This window comes from Schistocerca gregaria, chromosome 5, assembly GCF_023897955.1.
Source record: "Schistocerca gregaria isolate iqSchGreg1 chromosome 5, iqSchGreg1.2, whole genome shotgun sequence".
NCBI lineage: Eukaryota > Metazoa > Arthropoda > Insecta > Orthoptera > Acrididae > Schistocerca > Schistocerca gregaria.
This window is the reverse complement of record NC_064924.1, coordinates 461,340,465-461,353,766: the sequence shown is the minus strand read 5'-3', so window position 1 is coordinate 461,353,766 and position 13,302 is coordinate 461,340,465. Positions and strand designations below refer to the sequence as shown.

General features: G+C 40.2%; 1 long non-coding RNA gene across 1 annotated transcript in view; it reads right to left on the bottom strand.

Annotated features, from left to right (window-relative positions):
- Window positions 1-4,631: 4,631 nt before the first annotated feature.
- The window catches only part of LOC126273172 (uncharacterized), a 29,224-nt gene continuing 20,553 nt past the window's right edge, over window positions 4,632-13,302 (bottom strand). The window contains exon 3 of the long non-coding RNA XR_007549314.1: window positions 4,632-4,949. This is a non-coding gene — a long non-coding RNA (uncharacterized LOC126273172). The remainder of the gene's footprint in view (window positions 4,950-13,302) is intronic.

The window sequence follows — 13,302 nt, the reverse complement described above, 5'->3', positions numbered from 1 at the left end:
TGAAAGCGCGTGGATTACTGCTAAGATTTTTGAATTCGAGTGGCAGCTTACTGAAAATGGATGCAGCAGTGTACTGCACACCTTTTTGCACAAGGGTTAAGGAAGTCCGATCCAAATGGAGGTTTGATTTCTGCAGAGTATTAACCGAGTGAAAGCTGCTTATTGTTTGAAATAAACTAATATTGGTAACAAGAAACGACAATAAGGAATATACATATTGAGAGGCCAATGTCAAAATACCCAGACTCGTGAACAGAGGTCGACAAGAGATTCGTGAACTCACACCACTTATTGCCCGAACCGCCCGTTTCTGAGCCAAAAATATCCTTCTAGAATGGGAAGAGTTACCCCTAAACATAATACCATACGACATAAGCGAATGAAAGTAAGCAAAGTAGACTAATTTATGTGTCAAAGTATCACTCACTTTCGATACCATTCAAATAGTGAAAATGGCAGTATTAAGTCTTCGAACAAGATCCTGAATGTGGGCTTTCCACAACAGCTTACTATCTATCTGAACACCTAGGAATCTGAACTGTTCAGTTTCACTAATCATACGCCCGTTCTGTGAGATTAAAACGTCAGGTTTTGTTGAATTGTGTGTTAGAAACTGGAAAACCTGACTCTTACTGTGATTTAACGTTAGTTTATTTTCTACAAGCCATGAAATGAGGTCATGTACTGCACTACTTGAAACCGAGTAATTGTTGCACACAACATCCTTTACTACCAAGCTAGTGTCATCAGCAAACAGAAATATTTCAGAGTTACCCATAATACTAGAGGGCATATCATTTATATAAATAAGGAATTGGAGCGGCCCCAACACTGATCCCTGGGGTACCTCCCACTTGACAGTACCCCACTCAGATCCCACATCACAGCCATTGTCAACATAGTGAATAATGACCTTTTGCTGCCTGTTGCTAAAGTAAGAGGTGAACCAATTGTGAGTCACTCCCCTTATTCTGTAATGATCCTACTTCTGGAGCAATATTGTGAGATCGACACAGTCAAATGCCTTTGTTAAATCAACAAGCGTTCGAAACTTTTTGTTTAGCCCATCCAGTGCCTCACAGAAAAAAGAGAATATAGCATTTTTAGTTGTCAAACTACTTCTAAAGCCGAACTGTACATTTGATAGCAAATTGTGTGATATAAAATGATCAATTAATCTTACATACACAGCCTTTACGATAACTTTTGCAAACACTGATGCCATAGAAATAGGTCTAAAATTATCTGCATTATCCCTTTCTTCCTTTTTATAAAGCGGCTTTACTACTGAGTACTTTAATCACTCAGGAAACTGACCATTCCTAAAGGAAAAATTACAAATATGGCTAAATACAGGGCTAACATGTGCAGCACAGTACTTTAATATTCTACTAGACACTCCATCATAACCATGAGAGTCCTTGGTCTTCAGTGATTTAATTATTGACTCAATCTCCCTCTTGTCTGTATCACAGAGGAGTATTTCAGATGTCAATCTCGGAAAGGCATTTGCTAAGAAATTTATATGATTTACTGTAGAAACTAAACGTGTTGTGAACATTGAAATGTTGTCATAATTAATACTGAGGATAGATCTAGAAGGAATTAAAATGAATTGTTTCCAAATTAGTATATTAAATTGTTAGTTCTAAATTATTAATGTTGAAGTTAATTTGGATGTGCATAGTGCAGACCGCTACCACCATTTCTGTAAATAATATTTGTTTATAAGTGTGTTAATATGTTACTTTATGGAATATATTTTGGAGTTTATCCAAGTTGTCTGAATATTTATTAGAGATAAGAAGTTTTAGAACATAAAGATAGTAGGAATGTAGGAGTCTCCTGAGGACAGATTCATTTCTGATTTATGCTGAGCGGGAATTCGATTATTACCCCAATAAAGTAAATCAAATGTGGGTGTGCATGTCCCTCTCTTGTGGTTGACTTGAGCATTCATTGGTGTATAATAATTTCATGACCTAAAATTTTTATTCAGTGTATAAAGGTAAACTAACGGTAGTTGTGATGAAATATATTAGATTTGGATGTGGCCTCATTAAATACAAGTAATATTATATTATAATGCAAAGTTTGTTACAGATCTGGACTTCAGTAGAAACACAATAATTCTTCAAGAATCATACTGGCAGTTAGGTGATCACATGTTATCAATGCACATGAACAGTGAAAAATCCTGAGAAATGCGAATCAGAAGTGAAATGTGCAGAGAAAAGATGGTGTGTCTCTGTTAGTGCCCAAATACTAACCTTCATTGTTGACGGGGTGCAAGCAGAGCACAATAATTATTGCAAAGTTCATGTAGTATATCTGTCAATGCTTGACAGTCAGCTTGTGTCTGTGGGAACATTAACTACAATGCACAATGTTAAGGCTTGAAAAAACTGTAGTTTGTAAATGATGAAAGGAAGGAAAGGTAACAGTGACTGGAAGCGTCTCATTCCAGTGCAGAAACGAATTAACAAACCACTGCACTAATCCCATTACTTTCAGAGCGCAGAAGTGTAATAGGTACAGGATCGTCATGAATACAACATCCCACATCCTGATCCTGATGAGAGCAAATACCCACCTTGTCCAACCAATGGTGCAGCCTGATCCAATCCATCTATCATGACATCCAGGTACAGTTTCAGATGGACATCCGCTGCCACAGATCCTACCTTGCATTGTCCAGCTTCTCAGTGCAGACAGTATGGTTCTTAATATGTCAAGGGAAGTAATTATACGAGGTGCTATCCAAAATTTTCGGGACTGGCGCTGTCATCTGTTGAAAACCCTACCTTTGGACTAATAGTCACCATCACCTTCGAAGTAGTTCCCATCCGCACGTATTCACCGGTCCCAGCGCTTCTACTACTGGTCAAACGTTTTCTGGAAGTCCTGTTCTTTGAAGGTGTTTATCGCCACTAGCGATGATTCTAGAGTGTCGAACCATGGCCTTTCAACTTAAGTTTCAGTTATGGGAATAGCGTGAAGTCGCAAGATGCCAAATATGATGAGTACAGTAGGTGGGGTACCACCGCCATGTTGTTTTTTGCCAAAAAGATCCTGGAGAGCAAGGAGATGTGACAGGGCGCGTTATTGCGATGCAGCAGCCAGTTCCCTTGACGCTAAAGTTCGGGCCTTCGTCGCCGCACGTTTTCACGGAGCCGTCGCAAAACTTCACAGAAGTACGCGGAATTCACTGTCTGGTTGGGTGGGACGAATTCCTTGTGCACAACTTCCTTGGTATCAAAGGAAACAGTGATCACGCTCTTCACTTTGCTCTTCACCTGTCTCGCTTTTTTGGATCTTGAGGTACTCGGGCTCTTCCGCTGGGACGATTGTTGCTTTGTCTCTGGGTCGTAACCATAAATCCAGATCTCGTTGCCGGTGATAACCCGTGACAAGAAGGTTGGATCATCAGATGCGGTCTGACCAAGATCCGTGCACACTTCAACACGCTGTGCCTTCTGATCGACAGTCAAAATCCTTGGCACAAATTTTGCGGCGACACAATGCATATCCAATTCATCAGTCAACATTCGTTGACATGTCCCATAACCAATACCCATATCATCTGCAAGGTCTTGAATGGTTCGACCACGATCCGCACGAACCAATTATTGAAGTTTGGCAGCAATGCCTGGGTTGTGCGGCTAAAGGCACGTTTACACTGAGCTCAGAACATGTTTTTGTTCGGAACATTGTGTGCAACTTGTTCTCTCAACATGTTGGCAACATTGCTCATTGTTCGCATTCCCGTTTACACTAGCGACCAACATTTCTACATATTCGAATAGTCTGCTGCGGTGAACTGATAGGTTACTTTGTGTATTCACATCAAGAGATGCGCTATGTCAAGTGAACAGGAAGAATTAATGACATTTGATGCTGCATTAATAATATTTAACGAAATGAACAGACGAAGAAAACGACGTAGTCGTCGTTGGTGGACCAAAACATACTATAGAAGACGTGGCGGGAATGACATGCTTTGTGAGCTGAATTTGGAAGACGGTTCTGGCTTTCGTAACTTCACTATGATGTCACCGTCAGATTTTGAAATGTTGTTGAATATTATAGGACCAGTTGTTTCAAGGAAAGACACAAATTTCAGAAAAGCAATCCCTGTGGAGAAAAGACTTGCTTTTACACTTCGTTTTCTGGCATCAGGAGACTCCTATCAAAGCCTTCCATATTTATTCCACATTTCAAAGCCAGCCATATCTCATATAGTTCCAGATGTTTGTGAAGCTTTGGTTAAAGGATTATGTAAAGGTAATTAATCTATGGTAATAGCACTGAAACAAATACCCCAACAAGAAAAGTGACACAACTCGAAAATGGCCGTTTTGAGTTTACGTCACTGAAAAATATGGATACAATTACAGTATTACTTTTGTATATAATATAATAGAATATACTTCCGTTAAATACTTACTTGAAATGTAAAAGAAGCTTGTACTACTTCACTATAAGTTTTGTATAATTGCTTAAAAGCATTTTCTCAAATATTGCATTTTTGAGTTGTGTCACTGTTCTTGCCATGTTGTGACGTATTTAATTCATTAGATATTTATTTTTATATTAGCATTTACATATTTGCATCATTCCATGAAGATTATTTCTTCAGAATCCAAATCAGATATGCTGTCCTCATACAGCACATCACTTATAGTTTTGTAGCCACCGCCCTTTCATAGGGCGGAAGCGCTTTCAACAAATTTTCCGAAATCTGTTGCCGAGTCCTGTTGCTGTCGGCGTTGATGTTGCTGCTCCATAATATTATGCAACATTTCTGCTGCATTAAGTATGGGGTCGCTTCTTACACCCCCCCTCCCCCTCTTGGCCCGTTGTTGTGGAGGTGGTGTGTTGTCGTCTTCACCTTTCTCTGCAGGTTCCTCTGTTTCAGCTGCTGCATGTTGAGGTAGCTCTTCCGAAACCTGAAATCAAATTTACTTGTTTCAGATGCCAGCTACTGAAGACGAATGGCATTCAAAAGAAAGTGTGTTCCGCCAGGCACTCCAATTCCCTCATTGCGTGGGAACATTTGATGGTAAGCACATTGATCTACAATGCCCTGTTGGTAGTGGGTGCGAGTTTTATAACTATAAAGGACCGTTTAGCATTGTGTTGCTTGCTGTAGTTGACACCAACTACAACTTTTCATATGCACACGTTGGCTGCCAAGGGAGGATTTCTGATGGAGGTGTTTTCAAGAATGCCTCCATAAGTGAGCTAATTCACAAAAAACAAACTGAACTTGCCACCTCACGAGTGTTTACGTGGAGGGACAAAGCCACTACCACCCGTATTCACGGCAGATGATGCTTTTCCATTACAGGAAAACATAATGAAGCCGTATGCAGAGCACAACAGAGGCTCGAAAGAGAGAGTCTATAACTACAGATTGCCAAGGGCAAGGATGAGTGTGGAAAACACATTTGGTATTATAGCTTCAGTATTTCGTGTCTTCGGCAAACCGATGCTATTACAATCACAGAAGGCACAAACCATCACAATGACAGCAGTGTGTCTGCACAATTTTTTGAGAAGAAATTCGGAGTCAAGAAGTTATTACAGCCCACCAGGCAGCTTCGATTCTTTTTGTCCACAAACAGCTGAAGCCATTCCAGGGGCATGGAGACGAGATGCTAATGTACCCTGTATTACTGCACTCCCAAATATACCATGGAGAACTTCCCAAACATTCAAGGAAATTAGCGACGAATTTGTCAACTACTTTGTGACCCGACAAGGAGCTGCTGCATGGCAAAGTAATTACGGTTAAAATTGTTGTACACGACAATAAAATTAATCATATGCAAGTATAACCTCGTTTACCTCTTCAATTGTGCCCCGGGTCTCCTTTGGTTCTTGGATATCATCCAGGAAACGTAGACATTTAAATCCAAACCACTTGGTTTCGTAAAATGTGTCAGTACCACATCCAGATTTTTTACTTTCCTCTATTTTTCTTTCCTCTCGTTGGTACTGAGACAAGAGAGATTTAATTTTTTTGTCCACGTCACAGCTGCTGGTGCCAAGCACCGCAGCAACTTTTTGTAATGAATCATGTTTGATTTTAATATTTTTGTAACCTGCACAATGTACATTTCACAGGCACTTCTCTGTCGCATAGAGCGATATCAATTGAAAAATTTTGTCTTGTGACCACTCCATTTCAAATAAAAATGGACATAAAATAAACGCAGAACTACACTGCATCAAAACAAACACCAAAACACTCACTCAGAGCAAACGAAGACTAGCGCTGCGTAGCGGAATTTAGTGGTAGCAGGCCACGAACAATGTTTCTTTGATCCCTACCGACGCAGCCGTGGAACATTGATTTTGTGTTGCGAACATCAGTAGCCCATAACTAGCCAATAACAATGTTGCGAACTCAGTGTAAACGCAGCTTACCGGGCCTTCCGGTGTGAGCATTATCTTTGACATCCTTATGGCCAGCCCTGAACCGAGCATGGCACACAAACACATGCGTACAACTCATGTTCTGTCCCCCAAACACTTGTTGAATAGTTGCAGGGGTCTCCTCCGTAGCACTTTCCCCAAGATTCGCGCATAATTTGATACACATGCGCTGTTCTGTTCACGGATCCATTGTAAAATTGCCATTCACCAAACACACAGCATTACAGAAATCACTGTGGACACGCAACACGTCCTCACAGCTGAATACCACTCCGCACTACATCACTCCAGGCAAATGCCGGGATGGTTCCTCTGAAAGTGCACGACCGACTTTCTTCCCCATCCTTCCCTAATCCGATGAGACCGATGACCACGCTGTCTGGTCTCCTTCCCCAAGCAAGCAAGCAAGCAACCAACGAACCACTCCGTACACTGACTCATCAGATATGCAGCTCTCGCCACCTAACGGTGCAAAGGTCTATTACTCCTACTTTCCAGATGGCAGCACCAGTCCCGAAAATTTTGGATACCACCTCGTAATAGGAAAGAAGTAACTAAATGTGCGGTACAATAATGTGAATCAATAGCAGTAGTAGTAAACCACAACATTTATTCAGAGAAAGTTCTAAACAGTCTGATTTCGGTCAATTGTTCATTCCATAACAACCAAGCAATGTATGTATGGTTCGTAATTGACAACATTTAAATCAGGAGAACCGGTGATTGCCGAATGGGAAACGAGGCTGGGGGACCTTATTCCGGGCTTTCGATCGTTTTCCTTGGAGCCTTCGCCCGAATGGGAAGGTCAGTCACCATATTAGGCCATGGACATACCAATCGCTGACTATTGAAGGGCGCTTGCCAAACATATTCCAACCTTGCTTCGTAAGTAGCGCCGAACTTGCTATTTAATAGGTAAGGTGGCACTTTTACCTTGAGTAGCGTAGTCAAAATCCATTGAGTAATCAGATGAAATGAAGAAGTAAAGATGAAAAGAAGAAGTAAAGCGACTAGTACAGTGTGGGTCACGAAAAATTGTTGTTTAATATTTTCGCTCCCTCGATGGACCACGTAAAATCCTAGCTCCATAGACTGTGCTAGGGTCCGATGTTTTATATAATATCTGTTTAGGAATACGATCATCTGATGACTTCAACAAAATCTCTATTGTTTTATCGATAAATTCGCAAATACTATTATGTACCTCATTCAATCTGCGAGAGAGGTGTGTTTACTCTTTGAACTGTAGTTGTTCCTTGCATGCACAAATCTTGAACAGAATTGTTACTCATCGTTGTTTGTCATTAAAGGCAGTGTTATTTTACTTTGCTATTGTGACGGATGTATTAGAAGTACTGAAGAGAAGAGACTGTAATTTTCCTCAAGGATGTAATACCGTGTTGAAAAGTGAAAATCTGCATGACGTTCTCAGGAAATGTGAGGTGTATTTACCGACGATTGAAGTAATCCGGCTACGCATTGTCGAACCAAATGATAACTGAATTGCACTGAATCAGTCCTAAATAGTACCAGTAATTTACAAGCGGAGATCTGCTGCTTCAGAAATGGATCAAATGGTAACATCTGAGGTCATCAGTCGCCTAGACTTAGAACTACTTAAACCTAACTAACTTAAGGACATCACACACATCCATGCCCGAGGCAGGATTCGAACCTGCGACCGTAGCATCAGCGCGGTTCCGGACTGAAGTCTGCAGCTTCTCCTACATAAAAAGATCGTCGAGTACCATCAGTTACTGTCTTACATTTCTCTCGGCAGGGACTATTGAATTTTCAACGATATACATGAAATAGTTTAAGCAAGAGCATTCAGAGCAGTGAATAGAAACTGTATTTTCTCTGTTTAGATAATAACGAACGATTTTATCTCAATAGAACTTTAATGAACAGGTATCCTATGACGAAATAAATTAGTTTCAAGGAGCTAGCACATTAGTTAACGTCATAATAACAACATTATTTCGTTCAGGAGTAGGAGTGGTAAAGCAAGTAACTACAGTTAATTATTTAATGTCATGGCCACATTTCAATTAAAATTAAAGGTAATTATTACTCTCTCAGTAACGAGTTCTTTCCGTTTTGTGACTTCACTCTGATTAAAAGCGTCAGATGAAACTGCTGCGTTTGAAACAAGCAGCGATGACATTTATATTCTTTCCTGTTAAAAATTTTTGACAGTTTTTTCCGAATACTTCGCACCTTTCGAGGGTGTGGTTAGGGAGGAATCTCAAAGTACCGCTTAAATTATTGGAGGTAAAACGAGCGGCGTTGATATATGTATTATCGCCTGTCACAGATATTTGGCTGTTATTTTTGGAAATGTCATGATTTCCGATGGCGTGTTTAGGTAGGAACCTAAGAGTACAGCCTGAACATATAGTCCTGCCTTGTCACTAATACTTTACTGTTGTAATACGCAGGGGATTATAGTATATACCTAGTCATCATTTGACGCCAGTTCTTGAAACTTTGTTATTACATTTTCTTGGGATCGTTTATGTCTATCTTCAAGAGTCTTCCCGTTCAGTTCCTTCAGTATCTCTGCGACACTCTCCCACAGATTAAAGAAACCTGTGACCATTCGTGCTGCCCTTCTCTGTATACGTTCAGCGTTCCTGTTAGTCCTGTTTGGTACGGGTCCCCTACACTTGAGCAATATTCTAGAACCTGAGGCGTGGCGCCTTATACTGCTCCTGTCTAGGGTTTGTGTATCGGGAGAATGACTTACGCGTGCACAATTACAGATAGTCTGAAGCGGGTTCAATCGAGTACGTAGTTCTAATTTTCATCGGCTAGAGGACAGTAGTGCTCAGAGACCTTCAAGAAACAGGTCAAGACAATATTTTTTGGATTGTTCTGTTTATTTCTTGAAGGCTTTTTTCTTTATATATATTTGTACAGTTTTGTATATGCTTTTAGTAGTGTGAATGATGCGAGAATGTCATCGAAAGTAAATATGTATATCATTGTTCTACTGATGAACTCTGTATGAACGAGTATGAGAAAGTTTTAAAGCAGCGTGAATGCAGACGACGGGGACTTTTGTATCATAATATGTAAATTAATTTTATGGTAAAAGGAAGGCTAATTCGAGTGCAAATGCAAATAGTTAATAACAAAGTATAAACAGAATATCAGAATATTAAATATTTATTTCAGGAAGAAATATAGCTCGAAAGTGTGTTATTTGTTGATTGGTTAGTCATGAAAAGCGCGGACTAACGTGAGATAATAATTGTTTTTCTATTGGCCTTAAAGAAAGCTGACCAATCAGAACGGAGTCTTCTTCACACGTCTTTTCTCTTTGTGATATAGAATCCTTACATAATCTTAAGTAGTCGGATCCCCGCCTTTCAATGGTAGCAGTGTGTAGTATGAGCTCTGAGGGACGTTATAATTCGCCGATTTTAGTTGTGCTACATGTTTCAAAAGTGTTTTAAAGTGAAGGAATATTTATTGTGGTGTGTTTTTTTTTTTAGAAAGTACGGATTATTTAAAGTAGTTTTGTGTATGAGACAGTAATTCTGCGTGGCAGGTCGGTGACTAAAAACTTGAGTGCTTTAGACACCGATAAACTTAACAGTATGGCGAGCATTTTCATTTCAGAACAATCCGTGCTTAGTTGCTGTTCAGATTCCCGGAAATACGTTATCTTTCTAAAGTGAATGAGAGGGTTTATGCATGACTGTGTTGAGATTAGCATGGGCTTGGAAATGAAAATTGGTAGTGTAAATTATCTGGGTTCAGAATACAAAGAAGTTTTACCAGTACTTCCACTTTTCATTCAAAATAAAGACTTTTACCGATAATCGGTAACAACAAATTGTGTGATGACAGTGTGGGTAGTGTTACTGAAACAAGTGTGTTACATGTGGATACCAAATTTGGTATAGTACCGGTGGAAAAAGGTAAACAGGAAACAGTAATGCAGAAAATAGAACCTGAAACTATCCAAGAAATGTTTGCAACATTAATGGGTTCTATAAAAGATGGACATACTAATTTGGCTGAAGCAACTGGTTAGAAAATTGAAAAGCAAACTAGTGATTTTAATGAAAAACTTGAAAAGCAGACTGTGGTTTTATAATAAATGTGGAAAAATGATTTGAAGTCGTTAGAAAGTGAAGTAGTTGTAAAAATTTCTCACGTTGAGAATAACTGCCAATAATCCATTGAAACTGTAAAAAGTGAATTAACAGATGCCTAGAAAAAAGTTGCTTTTGGAAACATACAATGAGTATATTTGATAAAAAGAAATGTGCAGAAAGTAGAGGTCAAAACAGCGCCGGTGAAATCTGTGTGTGTAAATGATCAAAAACTGTTAGCCAGTAAAATCAGTTCTGAATATGCCAAATGTATGAATGAAGTGAAAAGTGTGTCTGACCGAGTGGGTGTGTCTGAAGAAAATGTTCTTCAGCTAACTAACCAGGTAGAAGAGATTGAAAATAAGTTGGATGGGCATAGCAGTAGGTTATGCCAAGTTGAAGCTAACCTCAGACATGTAACTAACAGTAGTGGGTGTAGTGTGTAGCGGAGGCGGCGCTATCCAACATATGACAGGCGAAGTATTGGGGAGCAGGTGCACAATTATCGATCGTATTCTCCGGTACGAGAGGATGCTGTTGCGCCAAGGCGACAGCAAATGGGAGTAAACATAAGAAATGGTACAGAATCCCAGAAACCGTTAAACTAAATGCCGGCTGTGAATGGGCTAGCGTTTACAAGACAGGAAGTAGTAATTTGAACCTGCTAACAAAACCCTTTCTACGTGTTAGCACTAAACAGACAGGGATTATAAAGGGTGTTACAAAAAGGTACGGCCAAACTTTCAGGAAACATTCCTCACACACAAAGAAAGAAAATATGTTATGTGAACATGTGTCTGGAAACGCTTACTTTCCATGTTAGAGCTCATTTTATTACTTCAAATCAAGTTAATCATGGAATGGAAACACACAGCAACAGAACGTACCAGCGTGACTTCAAACACTTTGTTACAGGAAATGTTCAAAATGTCCTCCGTTAGCGAGAATACATACATCCACCCTCCGTCGCATGGAATCCCTGATGCGCTGATGCAGCCCTGGAGAATGGCGTATTGTATCACAGCCGTCCACAATACGAGCACGAAGAGTCCCTACATTTGGTACTGGGGTTGAGTAGACAAGAGCTTTCAAATGCCCCCATAAATGAAAGTCAAGAGGGTTGAGGTCAGGAGAGCGTGGAGGCCATGGAATTGGTCCGCCTCTACCAATCCATCGGTCACCGAATCTGTTGTTGAGGAGCGTACGAACACTTCGACTGAAATGTGCAGGATCTCCATCGTGCATGAACCACATGTTGTGTCGTACTTGTAAAGGAACATGTTCTAGCAGCACAGGTAGAGTATCCTGTATGAAATCATGATAACGTGCTCCATTGAGCATAGGTGGACGAAACTAAAATGAGCTCTAACACGGAAATTAAGCGTTTCCGGACACATGTCCACATTACATCTTTTCTTTATTTGTGTGTGAGGAATGTTTCCTGAAAGTTTGGCCGTACCTTTTTGTAACACCCTTTATATGAGGAGCAGAAGAAGATAGTACCAACAGACATAGCGAACTACATAAAAATCTGTACTTTTGACGGAAGTTTAGGAGATTTTTTGGGCAGACATAAACAAAATAAGCACTTTATTGTAGACGAAATGGGTGATGTATTAGCGGAAAATGTGACAGAAGCTGGTTGCCAGAAAGCCTTTCAGAAACCAAGCTGAAGTCGAGTCGTGTTCTGGGGAAGGAGAAAGTGTAGGAGCTGCACAATTACGGGAGATTAGTGATGTCAGTGTAGCAGAAATACTAGTGTCTATAAATGACGACATTTTTGAGGCTATAAGGGAGAGGCACGAAAATGGTAACGAAAGTGCTGGTCATCCAATTAATTGTGGAAAAAAGGAAGAAACAGAGGAAAGGGAGAATGGCGAAACGCCGAACAAAATTTTGAGCTGTCATTAGTGAACAGAATAGTTCGTTTGGGAAAAAAAGTTATGATGGTAATTCTGCAAAAATCTGTAATTTCTGGAAACAGGGAAGGTTTCGATAGAAAGGAGGTTGTGAACGATTCGTTGTAGGATGGTTCTGAAACTAACAATGAAAGGAAGATGTTGAGTCAGCCAGTAATTAGTCTGCAAGTGTGTATACGTATCTACCATAAGGAGATCTAATCATGTTATTAAAGGAATAAGATATCAGTATAGTTCGTCTTGTCTGGTCTTTGTCTACGTTTCTCTTGTTCTGTGTCGTCTGTCTTATCGTCTGTTGATCGTTTTTATTCTCTGTGGGTGTTTTTAGTATTTGGAAAAAGGGACCGATGACCGTAGCAGTCTGGTCCCTTTAACCCCCACAAACCAACCAACCAATAGGCTACTCAAGAGCATCGGAATTTCGCAATCCTTACCAAAATTCATAATTCGGCTTAAAGTGCACGTTTATATGTTCAAACTCACTGAAGTACCTGGTATTCTACCGGGTGTCCCATTTATCTGACGAGATCCTGCCAGTGGTATTGCAGGCTGACCACGGAATCCACGCCTGGACTATCGAATGGGTCCCACTGGATCACACTATGCCGCTTTCCCCTTTTCTGTGGGTTTTAGCTTGAAGGCCTTACAGACATATGCGCCTGGTAGGCCAATGTCATTTGAGCAATGAAACAGGCATCGCTAGTGTGACAGTGAAGTTTGCGAACGCAACAATCGCAAGAGTAAATTATTCAATTCCACTAAGCGTGTTTGTTTACGATTCGTATGTGCATACAGAGTCCGCTCGCTCTGTTCGGAGATTGAACAGAAGTTTCGAG